General features: G+C 45.4%; 1 protein-coding gene across 1 annotated transcript in view; it reads right to left on the bottom strand.

Moving 5' to 3' along the window:
- Positions 1–25317, bottom strand: part of LOC308161165 (prickle-like protein 2) — a gene marked incomplete at its 3' end in the record, with an annotated part of 65122 nt that extends 39805 nt beyond the window's left edge. The window contains exon 1 of the mRNA XM_080535140.1: positions 25247–25317. The remainder of the gene's footprint in view (positions 1–25246) is intronic.
- Positions 25318–26399: the final 1082 nt, after the last annotated feature.

The raw sequence follows: 26399 nt of genomic DNA, 5'->3' as shown, positions 1-26399 counted from the left end.
GTCGGACACTACTATCGAGCCACTCCCCAAGTACTTGGACGCTATCCGAGACTTCCCCACCCCGGACTCCACGACGGATGTCAGGAGCTGGTTCGGCCTTGTCAACCAGGTGTCGAACTATGCCCAGCTGCGCGACACGATGGCTCCATTTAAGCCATTCCTCAGCCCACGCTGTAAATTCTCATGGTCACCCGAACTGGAGGAAGCCTTCCAAACGTCCAAAAGTGCTATTGTCGGGGCTATCTGTGAGGGCGTGGAGATCTACGACATGCAGAAGCGCACCTGCCTCCGCCCTGACTGGTCCAAGCGCGGTATTGGTTACTTCCTGCTCCAACAACATTGTAGCTGCGCCTCGGGCATACCAGACTGCTGCCCGGGAGGATGGAGGATCACCCTCGCTGGTTCACGCTTCCTGTCCCCGGCCGAACAGTGCTATGCGGCCATCGAAGGAGAGGCCCTAGCCGTGGCCTGGGGTCTGGAGCAAGCACGGTACTTCACGCAGGGGAGCGACAACCTCGTCGTAGTTACAGACCATAAGCCCCTGGTGAAGATCTTTGGCGACCGTACGCTAGATGAGATAACGAACTCACGCCTGTTTAGACTCAAGCAGCGTACCCTCCCATGGCGCTTCGACATTGTGCACCTGCCTGGAAAGAGCAACTATGCCGCTGACGCAACCTCAAGACATCCGTCTCCATCAGGCTCAGCGAACGGCCTCTCACTGGGATTGCCGGGCGTGCCTGACGCCGTGGAGTCAGCACTTATGGCTTCCATCCGCGCCGATGCACAAGAGCTCGGAGCCGTCTCTTGGACCGTCCTTGCACGAGAAACAGCAAGTGATGCATGCCTCAGCCACCTTCTGCACCTGATCGAACATGGGGACAGGGTTGATATGAACGACCCAGCCCTGGCGAGTCTATCACCAGTCTGTGAGTCAATTTACGCACAGGACGGCGTCCTGCTATATCATGACCGCGTCGTGGTCCCTCCATCCCTCCGCGACAGCGTCCTTCGACACCTCCATGCCGCCCACCAAGGGATCTCGGCGATGGGGCAACAGGCCCGTGCCATAGTCTACTGGCCAGGGATGTCAGAGGACATCCGAGCCGCCAGGTACGGATGTGCGGACTGTAACCGGAACGCTCCATCACAAGCAGCCACGCCCCCCCTGCCATCCTCGCCACCGTCCACCCCATTCGAGGCGGTGTTTGCTGACTTCTTTGACTATGGAGGTCGTCACTTCCTGGTTATCGGAGATCGACTATCGGGCTGGGTGGAGGTCCTATGCTCCACAGCAGGCACTGATATGGGAGGCTCAGCTGGGCTGGTTCGCCACCTCCGTGCGTTCTTTGGCTCCTTTGGCGTGCCGGAGGAACTTTCGAGCGACGGTGGTCCGGAGTTCACAGCAGGCCAGACACAGGACTTCCTCCGTTTGTGGGGCGTCAAACACCGTGTGTCCTCTGTTGCTTTCCCACAGTCAAACGGAAGAGCGGAAGTTGCAGTGAAGTCTGCGAAGCGCCTGCTGATGTCCAACACTGGCCCGACTGGCAGTCTCGATCATGACCGCTTTCTGCGTGCCATGATACAGTTACGCAACACGCCTGACCCCGACTGCAACCTCTCACCGGCGCAGATTATCTTCGGTCACCCCCTTCGAGGTTCGCTTTCCTTCGTCAACAGGCTTGAGAAGTTCTCGAACCCACATATCCGACCGCTCTGGCGCCAAGCATGGGCGGCAAAGGAGGATGCCCTTCGGACCCGGATGTCCCGTACCACTGAGTCCCTGCAGGCTCACTCGAAGCCACTCCGCCCATTGGCACTTGGTGAGAGGGTGTTCCTCCAGAACCAGCAGGGCCCTAGCCCTAACAAGTGGGACAGGTCAGGGGTGGTGGTGGAGTCACGTGATCACGATCAGTATCGGGTTAAGGTTGATGGGTCTGGACGCCTGACTTTACGCAACCGGCGGTTCCTCCGTGGCTACACCCCCTATGCTCCTCACCAGCCAGCTGCTATGTCCCCTCCACCTGCGCCCTTGGTACACCGCTCCCTACCTGTCCAACCGTGCCTGGTGGTGCCCCAGGGGATCGTCCAGCAGCTGGCGGATGGACCCTGTGGCGCGGCCCTGGGTCCCTCCTTGCCGGCGTCTGCTGGTGAGGCGGCCCCTGGCCTCGGGTCCCAGGGCGACCCTGTACCCACTGATGCCACCCCGAACGCTTCGCTTCTAGTGTCGCAGTCGCCACTGTCGCTGCCCCGTCCTACGAGGCCTCGCCGTACAAGGGAGCCACCCAAGCACTACGAGCCCGAAACAGGCCGTTGGACGCGGGACTGAGTCCGGTTACCTATTTCAGTTTATAGCTTTCCGGACTGGGGGGGATGAAGGGTATACCGCCTGTCCACTAGGTGGCAGTATCTCGTTTGCTATGCTGTCCGGCTCAGTCAGGAGTCGGCCATGTTATTATTTGTTTAGTGTCAGACGTTCATGTTACGGTGGCCGTCTATTGAGCTGTCCACCTATTCCTGTAAGTTGGTTATTCGAATGTTTCTGGTTAAGTTATATATATTACATTTACCATGCTTATACTTTATCTCAATTCATGCCTCTATTGTTTGTATATTTGCAGGGCGTTTTCATCTTTGTCATTAAACACTTCATTGACATTGAGGAGCGTATTTCTTCAACATGTACTTCCGTAAACGTTTTTTTTTTTTTTTTTTTTTTTTTTTACAATATCGGACCGACAGTCCCACATATTGCGGCTATAATGTCCGAATAGAGAATCTACCTCCACCTAAAGAATGCTTATTGCTGCCCCGCGGTGGTGTAGCGGTCTAAGCACTGGCCGCTAGTGCATGCTGCCCACCGGGGCCGGGGTTCGTATCCCGGCTCGCCAGATCCAGATATGGCCGAGGCACACGGGAAGCGGCATATTGGCCGGCCGCTTCCGAGGGTGGTATAGGAGTATTTCTGGACTAGGATCCGTCGCGCAACACCGCCCCCGTCTGGTGCTGGAGTAACGGTACTGGGCTCGAGGAGCCAGTCAGCCTAGTCTGCCTGGCGGCCTCCTCTGGGACTGCCGGCCACGGGGTCGGGCGGCGGATCCTTCGCAATAGGCAGGGGATAATTGGATGCTAAATTGGGTTAAATTGGCTACCAAATTGGGTGAAAAGGGGATAAAATCTGAAAAAACAAAAAATAAAAAATAAAAAAGAATGCTTATTGTACTTGTATCCATGTTGAGAGTGAATGACACAGGGACAGACAATCAGGCAGCAAGGTGCACCGAAGCGAACTGACGCTGAACCCCTCATATAGGGCTTTCACACCGGCAAAGAACCGCGCCGGTTCGCGTTCGCGTTTGGGAAGAAAAAAAAAGTTTGTATCCAATGTTAGGGGGCCCCTTAGTGGCTGGGGCCCCCCCGCGGTGCGTCGCTTGCGGGCCCGTCCGCTACGCCACTGCTCCAGCTCTCAACAAAACTCTGACGGTCGTATTTTCTACGGTGGATTTCTGTCATTTCTAACTGCAATTGCGGCATTGCGCCGACGTGGTGGCGGGGGCGCTGTTTCGCAAATAAGTTAGCTTTCGTTTTTGCTAGCGAAATAGCTGATAGTATGTTGACTGCTCAAGGAGAATACATATTTGAAAGTACAGAATGCCTGAGAGCCTTATATTACATTATATTTTGATCATCTGGTGCCTGAATATTGTGTTTTCCTTTACATAAATAATGACATTTCCACCATAAATTGATGCAGAAAGGTCACAAATTGGTGCATATCAATTCACCAGAATGCAAGAAATTAAGTGTTTGATGCTCGTTTAAGGACCCCCAGACAGCCCTGCTTCATGGGTCCCCCCGTGTATGATGAGGGTCCTCCCTCATGTATCAGACTGTAAAACTGATTATATTTCATTGACATATCACTATAGGTATAAATTCCATCCAAATTCAACTGTTTAGACTTTGTGTGCATCCACCAGTGCTCTCCTGCGCGCAATTGCTTTGCGCAACCGCCTCCATTTCACTCCGTTCCATATTATTTTATGTTAGAGACCGACCCAGGCCCCCCATCACAGAAAGGAAAAATTATGTGGCCCTCACAGAAAAAAGTTTGGGGACCCCTGCTCTAGACTGTCGTAGGACAGATCTTTATGTGTGTGGTGTGCTGTATTGGGAATATCGGAGCACACCAGTGGTGTGCCGTCAGGGCCAGCAAGGCCTTCTCTGCTGGCCTAAACATCATCAGAATATACATTTTATTTGAATATATTTTTTCCACAAATATGTATTAATGATTCCCCATAGTCTATTCTCTTCATTTCATAGCTTTCCTCTTGGTTGCGCTGCTTCCAGTCTCCGATTGAGATTTGGAGGGCTGGCCTTTATGTTAGAGCTTTTATCCAATCAAAATGTGTTGCTAGGGGGCTCCAAAATCTGCCCGCCTGCACATTAAACTGTGCCGCGAATTCGACCTGTAACTTAACATTGGAACGAGAAAACCTGTGGCGTACCTAGTAAACCTACGTAGATGCGAGCAAAAGCAACAACGGCGCCTGCTGTAAGGCTCAATGATGTCAGCACCCAGAACGTCTTTTGATTGGATACGCACTATTGATACGCACTATTGATACGCACTATTGATATTCACTATTGAGATGCGTAACTATGCCGGTAGATGTGAAACTTTTGAAAGTGCGCAGGGAAACGGAGTTCCACAACGAAAGCTTTCGTTGACTGATCGATAATACTGATCGATTGTGTCCTGTTTTTGGGTAAACAATAACTTTCATTTAGGGGACACGAACAGAGGAAACTACGTTGAGCTTCTTTCTTTTCTGGCCGAAAACAACCCAGATTTACATTACCACCTGTCCACAAACAAAGTGTTTACTGGGACGTCAGGCAAAATACAAAACGACCTGATTTTTGCGAGATCAAAATGGAGATTAAAAAGGCACCCTTTGTCGCTATTATGGTGGACGAGACGACAGACGTGGGTAATGTAGCGATCTTAAAGATGTTAGTTTAACACTCTTCATTGTAAATGCAGATTTATTGATTAAAAATGCTTCGGAAATATTAATATAACTCTGTTGTACTTGTCTGACTATGTTAAGGTGATGCAACGCCCGGTTATACTGTGTTTCTGTCTAGTTTCTAGAGCCATGGCGTCATAACGATGGTATTAAGAGGTAGAATAATTCAGGTAGGAATGTGTCGGACATCACTGAAGGCCTAGGTGTGAAATGCACCGCCCGCCACTGGAGCACACCACACACAATACGATCAAAACTGTTCAATCCATGATTTTTTTTATCTTCATGTGTGGGGTCTCTCTCAGATAAAAAAAATTGGTTAAGATTTTGAAAATCTTTCTGTGTGTACCGGGCTTTAGACTGGGTCTATCTTTCTGTGTGTACCGGGCTTTAGTCAGTTGAGTAGATGCAAATGGTTAAGACCTGTCCTTCCTGTCCCTAACAGGCAGGTATGTCTTCTTCTAAAGAAAGGAGCCAATCAGTATGCAGTTGACGAGAGGGGACAGGATCCACTTGCCATCGCCATAGAGATGGCGCATGCTGACATTGTTACCCTGTAAGCGATCCCCCTTTATGACACGCAGAAAAAAGTGAAAGGTTCCTAGTAGTGGAAAAATGTTTTTTTGGATTGGCATCAGTAAACAATGGCCTATATGTCAATTTTCTTTGTACACATTTTTGAGAATTGAGATGATGTCTATCCCACAGACTACGAATGGCTCGCATGAACGAGGAGATGAGAGACTCCGAGGGATTCTTTGGATCTATAGGTACGACTTTTAACTGTTTAACTAGATTATGTTCACTTTGTTTGTATATTCCAATACCAATTGAGTTGCAACTCATGGTCATTTAAAAAAATGTTGTTATATATAAACTGTACAACACTTTAGCTACCTTTACAGCTGAGGTGCTGCCCTCTGTCTGGATGTTCTGTCTGAGTGTTCTGTCTGGGTGTTCTGTCTGAGTGTTCTCTCTGAGTGTTCTGTCTGAGTGTTCTGTCTGAGTGTTCTGTCTGAGTGTTCTGTCTGAGTGTTCTCTCTGAGTGTTCTGTCTGAGTGTTCTGTCTGAGTGTTCTCTCTGAGTGTTCTGTCTGAGTGTTCTGTCTGAGTGTTCTGTCTGAGTGTTCTGTCTGAGTGTTCTCTCTGAGTGTTCTGTCTGAGTGTTCTGTCTGAGTGTTCTGTCTGAGTGTTCTGTCTGAGTGTTCTCTCTGAGTGTTCTGTCTGAGTGTTCTGTCTGAGTGTTCTGTCTGAGTGTTCTGTCTGAGTGTTCTGTCTGAGTGTTCTGTCTGAGTGTTCTGTCTGAATGTTCTGTCTGGATGTTCTGTCTGAGTGTTCTGTCTGAATGTTCTGTCTGAATGTTCTGTCTGAGTGTTCTGTCTGAATGTTCTGTCTGAGTGTTCTGTCTGTCTGAGTGTTCTGTCTGAATGTTCTGTCTGAATGTTCTGTCTGAGTGTTCTGTCTGAGTGTTCTGTCTGGGTGTTCTGTCTGGGTGTTCTGTCTGAGTGTTCTGTCTGAGTGTTCTGTCTGAATGTTCTGTCTGAGTGTTCTGTCTGAATGTTCTGTCTGAGTGTTCTGTCTGAGTGTTCTGTCTGAGTGTTCTGTCTGAGTGTTCTGTCTGAATGTTCTGTCTGAATGTTCTGTCTGAATGTTCTGTCTGAGTGTTCTGTCTGAGTGTTCTGTCTGAGTGTTCTGTCTGAGTGTTCTGTCTGAGTGTTCTGTCTGAATGTTCTGTCTGAATGTTCTGTCTGAATGTTCTGTCTGAGTGTTCTGTCTGAGTGTTCTGTCTGAGTGTTCTGTCTGAATGTTCTGTCTGAGTGTTCTGTCTGAGTGTTCTGTCTGAATGTTCTGTCTGAATGTTCTGTCTGAATGTTCTGTCTGAATGTTCTGTCTGAGTGTTCTGTCTGAGTGTTCTGTCTGAGTGTTCTGTCTGAATGTTCTCTCTGAATGTTCTGTCTGAGTGTTCTGTCTGTCTGTTCTGTCTGAGTGTTCTGTCTGAATGTTCTGTCTGAGTGTTCTGTCTGAATGTTCTGTCTGAGTGTTCTGTCTGAGTGTTCTGTCTGAGTGTTCTGTCTGAATGTTCTGTCTGAGTGTTCTGTCTGAGTGTTCTGTCTGAATGTTCTGTCTGAATGTTCTGTCTGAGTGTTCTGTCTGAGTGTTCTGTCTGAGTGTTCTGTCTGAATGTTCTGTCTGAGTGTTCTGTCTGAATGTTCTGTCTGAATGTTCTGTCTGAGTGTTCTGTCTGAGTGTTCTGTCTGTCTGTTCTGTCTGAGTGTTCTGTCTGAATGTTCTGTCTGAGTGTTCTGTCTGAATGTTCTCTCTGAATGTTCTGTCTGAGTGTTCTGTCTGTCTGTTCTGTCTGAGTGTTCTGTCTGAATGTTCTGTCTGAGTGTTCTGTCTGAATGTTCTGTCTGAGTGTTCTGTCTGAGTGTTCTGTCTGAGTGTTCTGTCTGAATGTTCTGTCTGAGTGTTCTGTCTGAGTGTTCTGTCTGAATGTTCTGTCTGAGTGTTCTGTCTGAGTGTTCTGTCTGAGTGTTCTGTCTGAATGTTCTGTCTGAGTGTTCTGTCTGAGTGTTCTGTCTGAGTGTTCTGTCTGGGTGTTCTGTCTGAGTGTTCTGTCTGAATGTTCTGTCTGAGTGTTCTGTCTGAGTGTTCTGTCTGAATGTTCTGTCTGAGTGTTCTGTCTGAATGTTCTGTCTGAGTGTTCTGTCTGAGTGTTCTGTCTGAGTGTTCTGTCTGTCTGAGTGTTCTGTCTGGGTGTTCTGTCTGAGTGTTCTTCCCCCTTAAAGCCACATCGCCATTTACCACCATTGATTATGAAAAAGTCTGGCCCCCGCAGTGTATGCTTAGAAGAATTCTGGCCCTTGGACAAATGTAATTGGTGACCCCTGCCCTAGGGTATACATTTCATCACGTAGACTCCTGTTATACATCAGGCAAAGGAGCAGATGTCCTAGTTATTAGGATTGTATACGTAATATGTAATAGACACTTGGTAGGATTTCACTTTATTTTTGATTTCTCTGAGTTGGTATCACTCATAGTCTACCTGTTGGCTTGTGTATTGTTACCATCACCACCATTTTCGTTAATAAATCATTGCACTTTAGTTCTATTTGTTTTGGTTCATTATTAGTTTTCCCCCACAGTACGCTGGGGTACATACACCCTTTTTGTTTGGTGTTGTGTTTTGCTCACCCTACAACCCCTAGATGTAGTGCCATAACAGGGTAAGAAACAAGATAGTATTTTCCCTTACTGCGAGCCAGCCACCCAGGCAGGAAATGAAAGACACTGTCATACACTGATGAGCCAATGGTAGCAGTGGGAGCACGTTAGATAGATGGAGGGGGGTGATAATCTACCTGACAGTGATGTGTTCAGTTCATTAGAGTCGGTGTCGTCTTGTTTGCCCATTGATTTAAATCACGACGAGAACAGCGAGATAAGCAGCTCTCTCATCCCTCAACATGTCTGTGTGCCAGGTAGACTCAAGCCTTTTCTTATCACAGTTCAAGACAAAACAACACAACAGCAGCACTCATTCCATTCAACCCTCGTCTAACATCAAGTCATGCAATTCACAACAGCAGATCAGTTACGGTACACGCCTCGCATCGGAATTAAATTCAATCTTTTTTCCCTTCCCCTCTCCTGCAAATGAAGCTCTTTCCGGATTCTCACGGCCCGTTTCAGTGATGTTTGGGAACCCTTGTGTATCTGGAGACCAAAAGCAACAGTCGCCATACTGTAAACATTATGGTGTGGATAATGTTGATTAAACACTCCTTGAAAGAGGACACATTGAGGCAACTATTGTTCCTCTGAGAAATATAAACTACTCACACCTCTGCACTATGGGTATACGATATAATCATTCACCCTAGAAAATGTATTAAAAAAAAAAAAAAAAGTATGTAAAACATGTTTTGTTGTAGAGGTGGGGACTGATTCATATGCTTTGATGATTGCACGCTGAAAGCCACGAGTGCTCTGCTTTTTATAGCTGACCGCTATGCTCCATGGAAAACACGGTCATTGCGTGGAAATGCTATTTCACACCTACAGAAACAATGTGTTTACTGGACAGGCAACTGTCCCTACACTAAAATACAAAACATCATACTTTTTGTACCGGTTGACTGCAGCTGGACTGAATGCTGTGTTTTAGTCGGTAGAGCAAGGTTGTGGGTTTGGTTCTCGCTCAAACCATATAAAGAGAGTATAATAGGTTTGGTAGGTTTAGATTTGTATATAATCAAATCAAGCTCAAGAACACAGTCTTAGTTTCATCTCATACTGGTCCAGACTTGGGACTCTCTCTCAAACACGCGACATGGCAGCTGCAATCTCCAATCTATCAGATCTCAATCTAATATTCATAGCATATCCTGGTTGCTATAATACCTTATGTTACATGAGCAAATGAATGAATTATTTAGATTCGGCCAGGAAAGTAATGTGTTTTTTGATTAAGATCTTTATCTTGCTCAATGGATATGAGTGATATGATGATATCCATCTATATGGTTATTATGTTGACAACTTTTGAACCCAGGTTGAGGCTGGCCCGAGGGAGAAAATCGGAGGACTGGCTCGTTGTAATGGATTGAATGGACTGAGGAACGATATCAAACACACAGATTCCCATTCCACCCATTACGACAAACCCCTCCTCCGATTTCTCTCTCTGCCCAGCCTCCGCTAGTGGTGGTGGGTGACATTTGACAGTGAATGGAGATTGATGTGACGCATGTGTGGATGTCTGCAAGTTGTTAAGAAGTATTATGGCGGCCGATACTATGGCCCAGCCTTGTGATAGAGATGGTGGTTAAGGGAGGGGTTACCTCTGGGTCACAGTAACTCACGCTTCCACTGTCACTCTGAGCTTTCAGGAGATGAGCCATCCTTTCCCCGGTGGCTGAATGCACAAACCACACAGCCGTGGATGTAAGAGGGTGAAAAAGCACTCAGGAGAGAGGTAATCCACTTTCACAGCTCTGAAAAAAAATAAACTACCATTTGGATCATACATACAAATAATAGATTGAGGCTTGGGTAGATTTTGGATTTCTTCCCATGATGAAACCTGTGATCTAGATATACAGTGCACAATGCACACATTGTGTGAAGGAAAAATCGGAGTACGTACTGTGTGTAAATATCGGGAACATTTCACACAGACCAAAAATAAGCCCAGACTGTTGTACTGAGAAGTGATCTATCTCGAAACCTCGCCTTCTCTTGTCTCAAGTCTCTCCTCAACCCCCCCCCCCCCCCCCGCCTCCCTCCTCCTTTTATTTATGTTTCTCTCTCTCTCTCTAACTGTCCGTCCCTGCTCCTCACCGCACCTGTTTTGTAAATAGACCAGTCCTGGGGGAACACGCTCCTCTGAAGTGGATGAGAGAGTGTCAGCAGGCAGACATCTTTATATCTTATCACACTTTATCACTACTCCCTGGGAAGCCAGCTGTCAGAGGCCTTCCCTACAGGTTTCTCAGGGCTTCTCAAATAGAATCACATGCACATGCATGCACATGCGTGCGCGCACACACACACACACACACACACACACACACACAGCGCATAGATACACACACATATATGCACAGTGCATCGACAGAGACACACACACACACACACACACACACACACACACACACACACACACACACACACACAGTCCAGTGAAAAAGGTCTGCTACCTTATCCATGCTTGAAAGTTGTATGTTGTGAGTCCTATTGTGAGTCACTGGCTGTTCTTTTGTAGTGAGTCATATCTTTGATGCAGTTCTCACTTTCAAGAAGATGAAATGAAAATAAACAGCAAAGGAATGAAAGGCATTGTTTTGGGTGTGCGTCCAGGCATCTCTCTCTCCTACCTTCTCTCTGGATAGCATACTGAAGTGGATGCTCATAGATGAGGAATTCAAAACATTCAAAAAAGCTCCATCTCAGAGTTTGCCGTTTAATCTTTTTCTTATCTTTGAGAAAGTCCCTCACTACTCTACGTTGGAATCAAATATGCACCAAAACAATCTCACATATCTCATGAAAATACATGGCAAAGCCACAGCGTATCAAATTTCATAGCTTGACAATATAAAAACTGATGGTAACACAAGCTTAAAAACGCCAACCAAATAATCTTTCGAGTATCATTATGATAAACACAAATGCAATTAGGAAATGTCAGGGTACCCTGACCCAGGCCCAAACAGAATATTATTCCCCATAATGGACCTAATAACCTGGTACAGAATGAAAAAAGCATATTTGAAACCTTTTGTAGATGATTTTCTTTGTCTCTCTCCTGGTTGAAGTGGAGGAGAGTTCACATCAGCAGTGTAACACAGGCCTATTTCCCTGGACGTGTCATATCCACTACGGGGAGGTCTAATTAGACAAGACATTTAATGACAACAAATTGAGCTGGGAAGATAGGAACCACATGGACAGCCTGTGCAGTCTGCCCTCTTAATCCTGCCTGTCTGTTGCCCTTTTCACAGGAAAACACCCTCAGAGGAAACACACACACATGGGGCCACGTTTAACGGCTGTTGACCTCCCTCTGACATCACTGTAGCTGGGCCAAGACTTGAACCAACAGATTCAATTAAAGCAAAGCTCGGAGAAAAACCTCAACTTTAAGACTGTACATGTACAAATTAGTCACACAAACTGTGAAACCAACAAAGCATAATTGTAAACCGTCAAACTGCCAAAACTCTGGAAGAGAAAGTCACAAAAGAGCATCAGATTTCCCTCCTTTAGTACCCTCAGCTACTTGGCCCTGGTCACCATATGGGCAATAAATCTACAGTGCTAGAGGATCTCACTGAGACAGTCACAGTTCGGAATTGGCTTGTGTTCATAGACGTGCGATTTGAAACACCCTGAATAAAAGACTTGACCTCTCAACCACTTTAAGCCCTCACACTTAATGCTGCCATTAGGGAATGGAATCTTTTTTTATGATTAACTGTAATACCAGCCTATGGCTAATTGCTTGTTGCTTTGTAGAAGCGTTAACTCCTCATCAGCCTCCTCTGTACCCGTTTCCCCGCATTCATGCATACTTAGTACATTTATATCCGTAGTCGTCATAATCTCGTTTCACTAATGAAGCAAGATGAACTGATGAAAACCTATTCCGATATGTTCCATAAAGTACTCATAGCAGTGTGAGGATGCAGGATATCTGAAAAAATAAATAAAATCGTTTTAATAATAAGTTGCTATGAAATCCTTTTTTCATTAGCATTTCGATTTCACTCTGGCAGTTCTCCAGACGGGTGATGGGTTAGCAGATACGATATGACATACCATTACATCATAAACCTCTGTGAGAAGGTCACAATAACAGACTGTTTATTCCAGTCTGGAGGGGGGGGGGGTCACCAATGCATCAGACGAGGACATATTCAATTCCATTCCTTCTCATAGACAGATCTGAATACCTTCATTTCGGTATTTGATTACATTTTCACATTTTGGAATGGCTAGAGAGAGGGAGTGGAGAAAGTTGCCATTGATAGCTCAGAATCTGCAATCATCTGCGGCAATTTATCAGTCGGTACCATGGTCCCACCAGACACCATCCCATCTCCTCTCTCTCTCTCTTTCCCGCTCACTCTCTCTCTCTCTCTCTTTCATACATATTTATCATCCTTCAGCATCTACTTCAAGGAATGAAAAACAATTTCTGTGGAAATGAATAAATGTTTGACTTCATGATAGTGGGAGACTTCAAAAAGGCAGCGTAGTAGAGTTGAGCCGGGGGGGGTTCTGACACTCAGGGTGGTCTACAATAAGTGAAGATCAATTCTCTCTGTTGAATCCCTCAAATAGGAGAACAAAAAAAAGAGAGCAACCTAATATAGGGCAACTGACAGAACCAACCATGAAGAGGAGCGAGGGTTTCATGTTGTTCCAAGGCTGTTGTTACTCATAAAAAGGACAGTATTTGAAGAGAAGAAAGGCAGTATAGTTTGCCTTTACTTACTATAGTGTTAATTATGTTAGGACTCTCACATTACTGCTATTGAAAACTGATAATAAACTCCAATACACGTTACAGTCGTATTATTTCGGTTACTTCAGAAACTATGAAGCTATGACAAACAAAACGACATGTTGTTCTCATCGGTCTCATCCCAGTCCCACTGCTGTGATGCCGATGACAAAGACCCCTCTCAACCACATGATTAATCCATCTGTTCTCACTACGTAACCCACTGCACGGCAACAAGCCCCCCAAGCTCTCAATGGGATGTAAACACCAGACCCCCACATCCACTCCTGGCTGTCCAGAGCAAGGCCTGTAGGGAGAGTGTTAAGGCCCCCCCCAGACAGACATACAGGGCCCAACAGGAGGGGCTTGATCTGGGCAGAGTGGTCCTCAGTAAGACCCGTCTGAGCCCCCACGTAGATGAACATACTGTCTGGCCATGTTCTGTCAGACTTGAACACAGTTGTCAACACAGCACAACACAAACAGTTCATTGAGAAGTGGCAAATAAATCAAACAAACAAACCAACATGTGAAACTAATATAAGACAGTCTGTTACATGTACAGCCTCCAAGCACTCAGATGACGTAAGCGGAGTAGGCATGCATGAGCTCTTTGTATTGATTTCCCTTGAAGCGGCGGTAGAAGCCAGCAGTTAGTTAAAATACGGTCTTACTGTTACGCAACTTAGTACGGGATGATCATGTTAACATTTGGGTTATTTATTCTATCTTAAGCATTCAAGGGATTATTCATATCATATTTTTAGGCAACATCATTTCAGAGGAATTATCTAATAAGTATAGTGCTATTAAGTGAGCGTGTAGGCGAGTGTGTCTCTGTGTGTGTGCACATGCACATGTGTGTGTGTGTGTGTGTGTGTGTGTGTGTGTGAGCGAGAGAGTGAGTGTTTTGCATATCTGAAAATAACTGGTCACTTCACCAGTGGCTGTGTGTGATCATGAGGAACATCACAAGACTCAGCTCTCATCAAAGACCAATGAAGCGGCCCATTAGTTCTCCTGTACATGCATGCATGCATGCTCACACACACACACACACACACACACACACACGCACGCACGCGCACACGCAGACACAGACACATACACAGACATACAGCTTTAATCAGCTGTGTGTTTGTGTACACAAACACACAGTGAGAGCACATTCACCCTTAGAAGACAGAGAAAAACACAAACACAGAGAAATTCACCATCGCTGGCCTACATAATCAACATTTCAACAGTCTAATGTACACAATAATTCAGACACATCAACAAGCAAAAATCCATGTTCAGAGCCATATTCCCCTGTGGTGGTTTGCAAATCCCCTATCCTCCCAGCTCCCACTGCAGAGTTGTCAACGTTGTTGTTGATCAACTGTCAAGAAGATGTCCCAGACCCAGACCATTATAATGGCTCTTTTAGGGTTTTAGTGGGGCAGTCCCACTCATATTTTTCATTTTATTTGACAGATATAGTGAAGACAGACAGGAAAGTAAGGAGAAGAAGGGAGAGAGGACATGTCAGCAGGGCATGGGCCGGATTTGAACCCATGCCGACATGGGCATATGTGTGCACTGTGGACCGCGGTGCTCGACCAGTGGACCACCCCAGGCCACCATTATAATGGCTCTTAACCAATACAACAAAACTACAGCTGGGGGGTATTCCATCAATGTTGCTAGGAAGGAAAATCCAAGTCTTGCGAGATGTATCAAAATAAGCCTGGATTTTTGGATAAGTCTCGCAAACATTATCAGAATAAGCCTGGATTTCCCTTTGGTGACGTTGATGGAATACCCCCCCTGGACATCGATGGAATGCCATGTTCAGTGGCGACCAACAACACAAACGCATCGTCTCTATCAAGAACCAACACTGAAACAGACGCTTTTTTAGCTGACATGGCAAACAACGTGACATGGAGACTCTCCGGTCTCCTCGTGTGTTAAGGGGGAGCTGATCAGTGTGCAGCAGACTGGAGCTCCTCTCCCTGGCTGCTGCCTGTGTGAGGTGGACCTGGTCACACGTCACTCCATCATTCATCATAGCCAATCTCTGCACCCCCTGGCCCCCCCGGGTGGTGAGGCTGCATGTCTGGGCCCTGTGGTCAGGGCCGGTCCTAGGCATAGGTGAACTAGGCGGTCGCCTAGGGCGCCAAATGGCATACATTTAAATAATTTTGTCTATGAATTTCATGTCTCTATGAAAATATGTCTCAGCCTACTGTCTATTTTTGTCTTGAAACCATTGTTGTCCATATTTTTACTGTTGAATGTGTGGGTGGTGATGAGGCAGTACTGGTGGCTTAATGTGGTGGTGGTGGTGGTGGCGCCCCTAAAATTTGGGGGGAGGGGGGGGGGGGGCATCAAATCATACTCTCGCCTAGGGCACCTAAATGCCTAGGACCGGCCCTGCCTGTGGTTCACCCAATAACATGCCTCTGGACCTGCTGGGCATGCACCCGCACCCGCACCCACTGACTGGGGTTCACTGACAACGGCTGGATGATCCTCCAGCGTTGCTCTGCGATGGTGATGGATCTACAAAGTTCTTAGTCTGAGACATTTTTGGGGAGTAAATGATGATTTATGCATTGTGACTGCCAATGGCACCTGGTCCTGGCATAGATTTTTTTCGGGGGGTCTTGTGATGGATGATGTATAGATGATTCACTTACTTGAGACAAATGTACTTCATTGCTTTGGATAAAAGCGTCTGCTAAATGTCACAAATATATTAATATATATATAATATGATGAATGAATGGATGATCGCATACTAAATAATCACGTATTTCCACCTCAGGTGACACACAGAAGTGTCTTTGTCGAGCGATTGCTTTGATCCTCTGAAACCCGCTAGCGTATCAATCTTATGGCTCTGATTGTCCAATAAAAATATTTGAATAATAATGGCTCTGATTGCATTCTGGAATGGATCAAATATTCTGGGGGCATACCATGTCAGGGCCCTGTCACAGATGAGACTAAATGCAACACTACCCCCACCACACACACACAAACCCCCCCGCAACCTCATCCATCATCTGTTAAAATCACAATGCCGTCTACACCAGCCCCTCACACTCATTAGGGAAATTAGAGGCTCAATTGGAAATCATGTAAATGCTCCATTCTTTGATAGAACACCCCATCATATACCTCCTCTCATTAATCTGAGCAGGAGACACGCATGACATCTCTGTGGAGATCTAATGATGCAAAGGGTGGACAGCCACATGTGTGTGTGTGTGTGTGTGTGTGTGTGTGTGTGTGTGTGTGTGTGTGTGCGTGTTTGTCTGTATGTCTGTCTATTAGGGCTCATGGTTGTTCAAGTACATCTGTCTTGTCTCAGCTTCATACTATTCCAACAGCACTCAATTCATGAAGACAGACAGTTGCACTCAAAACAGCGGATTCCTGTAACTCACAACGAGCTTCAGTGTAGTCAAAAGTAATCCCCACTCTCCAAGCACATCTCTGGTAGGAAACAACAAGGTGAGTTAGTATTCAACGCTTTTTCTGAATTAATGAATAATAATTTAGTTTTGAACCAATGCTCAACTTCCAGATGATTTGCACTAGACTAATGTTCTATTCATGTAGACATCAAATGCACGCACGCACACGCACGCACACACACCACGTACACACACACACGCGCACAATTGTAATTCATCCTCTATGTTTGAGAAGACACACATTTGCTGTGAACTGTGTGGCATCTACATTTAAAATAGGGAAACGCGTGGGGGTGTGGTGTTTCTCTAGTCTTCGCCATAGCCATGCATGAATTAGCACACAGACAGAGTGGCTTCAAAGTGTCTCACAGAGAGAAGGAGTACCGCCATCTGTTCACAGTATGCACACAGCAAAGCCTCAACACAACAGAGCAGAACCACAGTTGGTAGAGTTGGGAGAGTGATCTATAGGACTATAGAGTATAGTTCACCTTAGGACTAATTGTAATTGAAATGATCGTGGTTTTCATTTAGAGTTCACAAAAGTCAATCCCCATTGTTTACTGCATCTGCGGTGACCTGTGCTAGTTCTGGGACAAAACCATGCAGAGAAACGCCAGGGACCGGAACTGATTGGAAGAATTGATGGGTGGCACATTGGGACCTACTGTAGGAAAACAATTGCATCTCTTTTTCAAGACATCTGACGCCAACAGATAAAAAATACAAGATGAATATAACCTCTATATTCTATATATAGTAACCTCTAACATTTTTTTTTTTTTTTTACTTTCTTTTATAAAAAAAAAAAAAAAATTAGGAAAGAAGTAGCCTACCAATGTAGAGGAAACAACAACATTCAACCATGCAGGGCTGCCATCAATACAAAGATTACATACACAGCAAGAAGGCTCAGACGGAGGTAGTAGCTAACTAGCTGACATATGCCAGCTAACAAAACCGAAAAACTGGCTGTCTGCTTAGCATATGAATGATGTGATATAATAAAAGGAGATTAGAGAGGGATGATGAATATGTGTTGCTTTGATGCTGTCGTTAAGTGAGCGTGTGTGCAGATGAGAGCGTGGGAGGGTGGCTCGGGGTGTGTGTGTGTGTGTGTCTGTGTGTGTACTGTATGTGTGTGTGTGTGTGTGTGTGTGTGTGTGTACTGTGTGTGTGCGTACTGTATGTATGTGTGTGTACTGTGTGTTTGTGTACGTGTGTTTATGTGTGTGTCTGTGACGAGGATGACATTTTGGGTTTACAGCAAGGGGGTCTAACCACTCAAGCATCTGGGGCTGCTCTGACTCTCCAAAACCCCAAACATCAAGTAAGGAGACGTAAGCACCAAGCACAGCCCTGGGCTGAGTGTCTACTTCAACACAATTACTGAGCCTTGACTTCCTTCACATTTTTATCCCATTATATTATCTTGAACTCACCTGTTTTTTAAATTAAATGTATTACCAATGCAACTATTACTTTCATTATTAAGTCTTGCGAGTGTGGATTTTCTTTATTAAAAAAAGGTTTATCAAAATAAGCCTGGATTTTCTTTTAGCAACGTTGATGGAATACCCACCTGGTTCTTCTGGGCTTAAGGGGTGGCGTTTCAATGTCTCTCTCTTACAGAATAACTTCTCTCTGACTCAAGGACTCAAATACTTTTTAAGTATTATGAAGGTTGGACATTACATACATTTGATGTCCTTCTTAGTGATAATATTCTTGGGAATTATGAAATTAATATATACACTATAATAAATACTAGCGTTATTAAGCATTACTTGGCAACACAATAATGACTGTGTCTGTGTGCGTCAAATCTGGAAACCACAAGGGCTACGCACTTTTTAATTGATGTTGCTCCCCCTTTGTGTGCTTGTATGTCCCCTTATATTTAATATTATTGAATATAATAGGCTACATAAACACAAATAATTATTCACAAGAAAAACAAGTGCTTGTAGGCTTCCTCCATACACAACTGTTTACCTTTGCCAGTGGCATATAATGCTATGAGTATAATATTTGTTTACATATTAGCATGATCAGTGTGTGTGTGTGTGTGTGTGTGTGTGTGTGTGTGTGTGTGTGTGTGTGTGTGTGTGTGTGTGTGTGTGTGTGTTGTGAACTTGTGATAATATGGTCTCAGAGTCTGATTGTGGATATTGTTCGACACACTCCTCAGGACACCAGCATGCCTAACGTGGCACCATTGCCTTTGTAACCAATCAATTCAAACACAATAAATCACAGTGACTTCTGGCCCCATTTAAAATCAAACATTATGGCAGGGGAGGCTGAGAGCACTCTTGAATGGCAATTAATTCACAAACATTTAAAACACACACACACCAATGTTTTTTGTTTTTCTGTTTCACCAGTATGAGTCATATCCTGGAAGCCAATCTCTCACCTACTGCTGAATGACTCTGGTGTGGAGAGGATGGATGGATGAAGCTGGTGAGGAGAGGATGGATGGATGGATGAAGCTGGTGTGGAGAGGATGGATGGATGAAGCTGGTGAGGAGAGGATGGATGGATGAAGCTGGTGAGGAGAGGATGGATGGATGAAGCTGGTGAGGAGAGGATGGATGGATGAAGCTGGTGAGGAGAGGATGGATGGATGAAGCTGGTGAGGAGAGGATGGATGGATGAAGCTGGTGAGGAGAGGATGGATGGATGAAGCTGGTGAGGAGAGGATGGATGGATGGATGGATGAAGCTGGTGTGGAGAGGATGGATGGATGAAGCTGGTGAGGAGAGGATGGATGGATGAAGCTGGTGAGGAGAGGATGGATGGATGAAGCTGGTGAGGAGAAGATGGATAGATGAAGCTGGTGAGGAGGGGATGGATGGATGAAGCTGGTGTGGAGAGGATGGATGGATGAAGCTGGTGTGGAGAGGATGGATGGATGAAGCTGGTGAGGAGAGGATGGATGGATGGATGAAGCTGGTGTGGAGAGGATGGATGGATGAAGCTGGTGTGGAGAGGATGGATGGATGGATGAAGCTGGTGAGGAGGGAATGGATGGATGAAGCTGGTGAGGAGAGGATGGATGGATGAAGCTGGTGAGGAGAGGATGGATGGATGAAGCTGGTGAGGAGGGGATGGATGGATGAAGCTGGTGAGGAGAGGATGGATGGATGAAGCTGGTGAGGAGAGGATGGATGGATGAAGCTGGTGAGGAGAGGATGGATGAAGCTGGTGTGGAGAGGATGGATGGATGAAGCTGGTGAGGAGAGGATGGATGGATGAAGCTGGTGAGGAGGGGATGGATGGATGAAGCTGGTGAGGAGAGGATGGATGGATGAAGCTGGTGTGGAGGGGATGGATGGATGGATGAAGCTGGTGTGGAGGGGATGGGTGGATGGATGAAGCTGGTGAGGAGGGGATGGATGGATGAAGCTGGTGTGGAGAGGATGGATGGATGGATGAAGCTGGTGAGGAGGGGATGGATGGATGGATGAAGCTGGTGAGGGGATGGATGGATGAAGCTGGTGTGGAGAGGATGGATGGATGAAGCTGGTGTGGAGAGGATGGATGGATGGATGAAGCTGGTGAGGAGAGGATGGATGGATGAAGCTGGTGTGGAGAGGATGGATGGATGGATGAAGCTGGTGAGGAGGGGATGGATGGATGAAGCTGGTGAGGAGGGGATGGATGGATGAAGCTGGTGAGGAGAGGATGGATGGATGAAGCTGGTGAGGAGAGGATGGATGGATGAAGCTGGTGAGGAGAGGATGGATGGATGAAGCTGGTGAGGAGAGGATGGATGGATGAAGCTGGTGAGGAGAGGATGGATGGATGAAGCTGGTGATTACTTGGCCTATCTAGAGCTGCAGGTGACTGATTGGGTGTGATTGCAATAACTGACACAGAGTCTTCTGAAGTCACAAGACAAAGGCCAAACAGAGCCGTGATTCTCACCAAAATAACACACTACGTTCTGGTAAGAACAAAGGACTTCATCCCATCCACACATTTGGTCATTTGTGATGATACATCTAAGACAACATGGGAACCATCATACCACCCTCCTTCTTGATTTATTTAGACAGGAAGAGGTTGGGGTTAAAAGTAGAAAGGGTCAGGGACAGGATTCAAACCCTGCCCCACACTCCAGCACACAAGGACAAGGACACACAAGAGACAGGGCAAGGGACAGCATGTGAGAGCATTTGGACATGTCCCCTGTCCACTGCAATGCCACTGCAGGGCACGTGCCATATCAGCAAACCAATATCCATATCACCATTCCTTAACCAATCAACCAAACAAACTTCAGTTTAAAAACCTTGAGCAAAATCATTTGACTAACCAAATTGGTTCTTTGTGTGCGTGCGTGTGTGTGTGTGTGTGTGTGTGTGTGTGTGTGTGTGTGTGTGTGGCTCTGTGTGAGGGCTATGCTCCTGCTCAGTATACATGCTAACAGAGCTCTCTGCTGGCAGTGAAGGTGTAAAGCATATACCCATTGTAAGGAGACAGGATGAGATGTTTCTCCTGACAGACTCTAGTAGACTGGTTTGTGAACAATCTTGACATCTAGCCAGCTTAACTTCACCTTTTTACGCAAATCTCAGATTCACCAATTAAAATCTGTAACTGGGTATCCAGGATAGGTAAAAACTAAATGCTCACACTAGAAAAAGTATTACTAAGAAATAATACAAAGCTGTGGGTCTATCTTACACATTAAAAAACAGATTTATCGGTATACATTCATCCATATGTGTGTGTCCTTCCCGAAAACCTTGTTCTTAGTTGGATTGAACACAATCAAAAAGTGCTCAAGTTTCGAACACTCAAACAAGACTCCCGTGTGACCGTCAGGCAGTGAGACATGGATGTGGGAGACGGTGGCGTGGAATTTGCCAGGTGCCATGTCCTTGTCACCGTGTTCCTTCCTCGTTACTGGCCACTCAGTGAGAGAGAGAGTTCCTGTGGGAAGGGGTGAGAGAGCATCACACCCCGCCCACTGATATGTCCCCTGGCACAGAACACAGTCTTCCTGAAATGCAAATTAGGTCAATTGTCTGTCATGCCTGACTGTTCTAAAAGGTAGAGGGGAGAGGAGAGATGGACAAAATCCACCTGCTATCTGTTAAATATACATGAATATACATCAATGTAATGCAATAGCATGAGAGAGTTACTGAGTTACTGAGCTACTGTTTCTAATCCTAATCTAATCTAATAATCTGTGGCTGTGTGTACAAATCCTGCCTCACTGTATGCGTCAGTAAAAAAGGGACCTTACTCCACGATTGAATAATAACACTCACTTTTATTTCATGAGTTGGATTTTTGAGTAAAAAAAAGAACAGTCTCCCTCCTTGTAATTTGTATGAGGATCCAGGACCACCATATTCATATGACAAAGATGTTTTTATTAATAACAGTCTACCTACTGTAGATACTGTATAATCAATCAAACTTAGCATGCATTGAATGCAACTCTGCTGAACATAAAAACAATAGTAAATAAACTACAATACAATAAAACAAGAAATAAAAGATACAGTAGGAGTAAAATTGAAAGTTCACAGACACTAGATAAAAGCCAGGCTGAAAAGGTGTGTTTTAAGTTTTCTTTTAAAGATAGCCACGTCCCGCGGTGGTGTAGCGGTCTACGCACTGGCCGCTAGTGCATGCTACCCACCGGGGCCGGGGTTCGTATCCCGGCTCGCCAGATCCAGATATGGCCGAGACACACGGGAAGCGGCATATTGACCGGCCGCTTCCGAGGGAGGGTATAGGAGTATTTCTGGACTAGGATCCGTCGCGCAACACCGCCCCCTGGGGTGCCGGAATAACGGTACTGGGCTCGAGGAGCCAGTCAGCCTAGTCTGCCTGGCGCCCTCCTCTGGGACTGCCGGCCACGGGGTCGGGCGGCGGATCCAATGCAATAGGCAGGGGATAATTGGATGCTAAGTTGGGTTAAATTGGCTACCAAATTGGGTGAAAAAAGGGATAAAATCTGAAAAACAAAAATTTAAAAAAAAAAAAAGATAGCCACACTCTCAGCCACCCTCAAGTCCTCCGGCAAGCCGTTCCACAGTCTCAGGCCATAGTGGCTAAAAGTGCCTTCGCCATGGGTCTTAGACCGGACCCCTGGAACAACCAAGAGACCAGTACCAGAGGACCTGAGGGATCTAGTGGGTATATACGTATCTTAAAACCATGTCAGACATGTAGTCGGGAGCGAGACCATTTAGTGCTTTGTAAACCAATAACATAATCTCTACGACTAACAGGTAGCCAGTGCAACGATTTTAAAACAGGTGTAATGTGTGTGTGTGTGTACAAGAGAATCAACATACTGATCTGGCTTTAATCAATACTGATACTGACTTTGAAATTGCTCTTTAAAAAGGTACACTCAGCACACTAAGGCCCATGCCTGCATACCATCCCCTCTCTCTCTCACCCATCCTTTCTGTCAATCTCTACTATTTCTATCCCAACAAAGCAGAAATGGGAGGGCTTTGACCTCATAGCAAGAATGAACGGGGTGACGCTGCCAGAGAGAGAATAGAGATGCAGCAGACTAGAGAATAGAGAACAGAGCGTGTCGCGGCCGAGCACATTTGTCAAGTGTTATGCAGTTGTGAAGCGTCTCTAGTAGATTTACTTAGTTTTTATTTATTTATTTATTTTTGTGGGGGCAGTCCCACTCTTATATTTCTTGATTTTGATTGGATAGAGATAGTGAAGAAAGACAGGAAACTAAGGAGGAGAGGGTATGTCAGCAGGGCATGGGCTGGATTCAAATGTGTTCACTGTACTCCATGGTCCTAGACTACTGGACCACCCCAGGCCACAGGCAGCTGTTTACAGCTGTTAACCAAAAAGTAAGACACAGAGGGACATGGAAAGAAATGAAGTGAAATTGAAGGACAGTGAAACGAGTAGGCGCTCTCTCTCGTTCACTACAATATATTTGATGAAGGTTCACAGGTGTGAAGTCATATCTCAGAGTCTACATTTAAAGCCCTTAATCACCACTGAGGAAGAGGACACTGAGGAAGAGGACACCGTTTCTGGTATGCTCTGGAGCTGCCTCAGGGGGCAGAGGTACTGTATGGTCCTTTTCAAGACAGTATTCAAGTGCCCTCCCAGCAGGGCAATCTAATGGTGTGAATTCAATCAAAGATGGTCTTCAGAAAAGGGAACAACTGTGATTAAGGCAGGGTTAAAAAAAAGAAATAAAAAAAGAGAGAGAAAAATACTCTCTCCAGACAAAGAATAGGGAAGAGCTTCTTTACACTCTAGTGATGAAAGGACTTGAGCACTGCTTTAGTGAAGAGTGAGTGATCAGTACTGCTGTATGCATGGGATGAGATATTGTCAAACAGACAACATTACCAATTAAAGTTCATAAGTCTCACTGTGTATACTGCGGTCACCGCAAGATGAGCTTTCGTATACAGTATGCAAGCCAAGAAAATGTGTTGTGATTTATCTTCGATTTGCAATCGTATTTCTGATTCTGACATGCAATCAATGTTTGTAGACGTACACGATAACAACTAGATAATAAGCAGGTAACAACTTCTGAATACTAATTAACTTACTCATTTACTATTAATTCTAGTTTGTGTTAACCCAAAGATCCAGAGAAACATCAATAATGACTATGTATCAATGAATAGTCAGCCAAGCGGTTGCCCATTTTATATCATAATGCAGATAAATATGAGAAATAAATATATAAATATATTGAATGCCACCAAAATGTATGAGTGCGTGTGTGAATATGTGAAAATAGCCACTGTTAGCCTCTGTGAGCCCAGTTCCCAGGGTCAGGAATCAGTCAATCCCTTATTAAATCCATCTTAAGCATGACTTCAGCATGACCACATCATCGCGGGGCCACACAGCCCACTCATCCAACAACACAGCAGAAAGTAACATATACACCGACATTAAAGATATTTGTACACCTATGCGTTTACTGGGACTTTGTGAAAAGCTCTTTTTTTATATATCTCCCTTTGACTGACTCCCAAAATATGACTTTAGAAATGTTGAAGTACATGTATAAGTACAGTATATGGGTCCATAATATGTCTTTGACAATTGGCATGACTAGATGCACTGACAGATCAGTCTGACCCACTGATCTATATACCCACTTAGGGCTGCTGCTGCTGGCCATTTGGGTGCCCTAAGCAAGAAAGAAATGGTCGTCAACGGGGTTCCTAATTCATCATTATGATTACTATGATGATCATTAGGCTGCTTTGGTGCTCCCTCTGGGCACTTGGCCCGTGATGTGCGTGTACGTAGCGGTGGCCTTGTACCCACTGGTATAGATTATTGGTATGACTCGACAGTGATCTTGCCCATTACTAATCCTGAGAGATGGTAATGACCACTATTACAACACATACAATTAGTCAAGTTAATAAATTCAAGGAACAACTCCAAGTCTTCCAATCATGTTTTGTTTTCCGTTGGGCAAACACTGTTGTTGTCAAAAGGCTCTTTAAGGAACCATTGCAGAGACACAGACCTTTAAAAAAAAAAGGCAACTTTGTGAGTCATCTGTCATAAGTGTTTCCACTTATGACAGATGACTCACAAAGTTGCCTTTTTTTAAAGGTCAATGCAAACCCCCCTTGCATTGACATAGCCTCGCTTTTTAAAAAAATATATTCATAGGTAATACTGCACATGTGCTTGGCATCAGAGTGAGAGAGTAGGACACTTGCTGTAGCCTACCTCCAACTGTGCGGGGTGAAACCTGGACACTGGTCCCCACAAACACCGCAACGCTGTCCCCTCTGTAGCCTGTCCAGGGGCTGGGGGAAACACACATAGGAGAATGAACAACTGTGGCATAAATATCAAATTAATTCATATGCATCCATTATCAGAGTGTGTGCATATTTGTGTCGATGTGTCTTGATAACAACTTAAACTGTAAAAAAAAATATACACACGCGCGCGCACACACACGCGCACAATCATCAATCAAATGTGTCTGGACAGTCACAATTAAGCATGTGCGTGCAAAATAACGGAATTCACGAGGCTACTGAAGATCGAGGTGCGTTTGAGTTTGTTTCAGAGTGCCACTGAAGAAGAGGTAAGGGTAGGGTACCCCCTAAATGACAAGCACAACATCGGCATTGGTCTTTGAAGTTCGTGCTGTATAATATTATTCAGTAAAGTCGTTCAGTTTACTCACCATTGCGCTTGTCCGTGTTCTCCTGGGCCACATGATGACACCCACATGGACGATCAGTGTTCCTCCGAAGAGGTTTTATACGATGAGGACTCCAGCGCGGCTCACCACAAGGTTTGTTGAGTCAAGAACCCCGCCCTCACAAAAAAATCGCCCCTCACTCTGATTCACAGTTTGTAAAACTATAGATGTATAACGCTATTTATCTGTTTTATTCAAACAATTGCCAATTGAACCGCTTATGTCCATAATTGCGTCATCGCTCGCCGGAGTCCGGGTAGAATGCTTGGATGCTCCTGAACACCTAACTCGTTTGGTGCGGATTTAGAGAACTTTTTTGCTCAGTTCGGATCATTTGGACAGGTGCAACCACTCCATCTAAATTTGGGTCTTTTTTCAGTCCCATTCCAGATGAACATGGGTCCCATTCCAGATGAACATATTATAGCCTATCTGTTGGCAACTCGTTTACAATGACTGCTGTAATTAAAGTATCTGATTATTTACCGTACACTGGCGCACATATCGGGCTGTTTCCTTTGGCAGCCCAATATGTGCGCCAGTATAAGAACAATAAGAACACCAACGCATTCATTGAAACGACAAGATTGCGACTCGTGATGTTTTGGACATTAGCCAAATGTCCAATAAATTAACGACCTGCAAGACCACATGGCCTTTGTTTAC

The sequence above is a fragment of the Nansenia antarctica genome (genome assembly GCF_963989245.1).
Source record: "Nansenia antarctica genome assembly, chromosome: 6".
NCBI classification, from domain to species: Eukaryota; Metazoa; Chordata; class Actinopteri; order Argentiniformes; family Microstomatidae; genus Nansenia; species Nansenia antarctica.
Note: the sequence above shows the minus strand (reverse complement) of the source record. Positions and strands in the feature narration are given on the sequence as shown.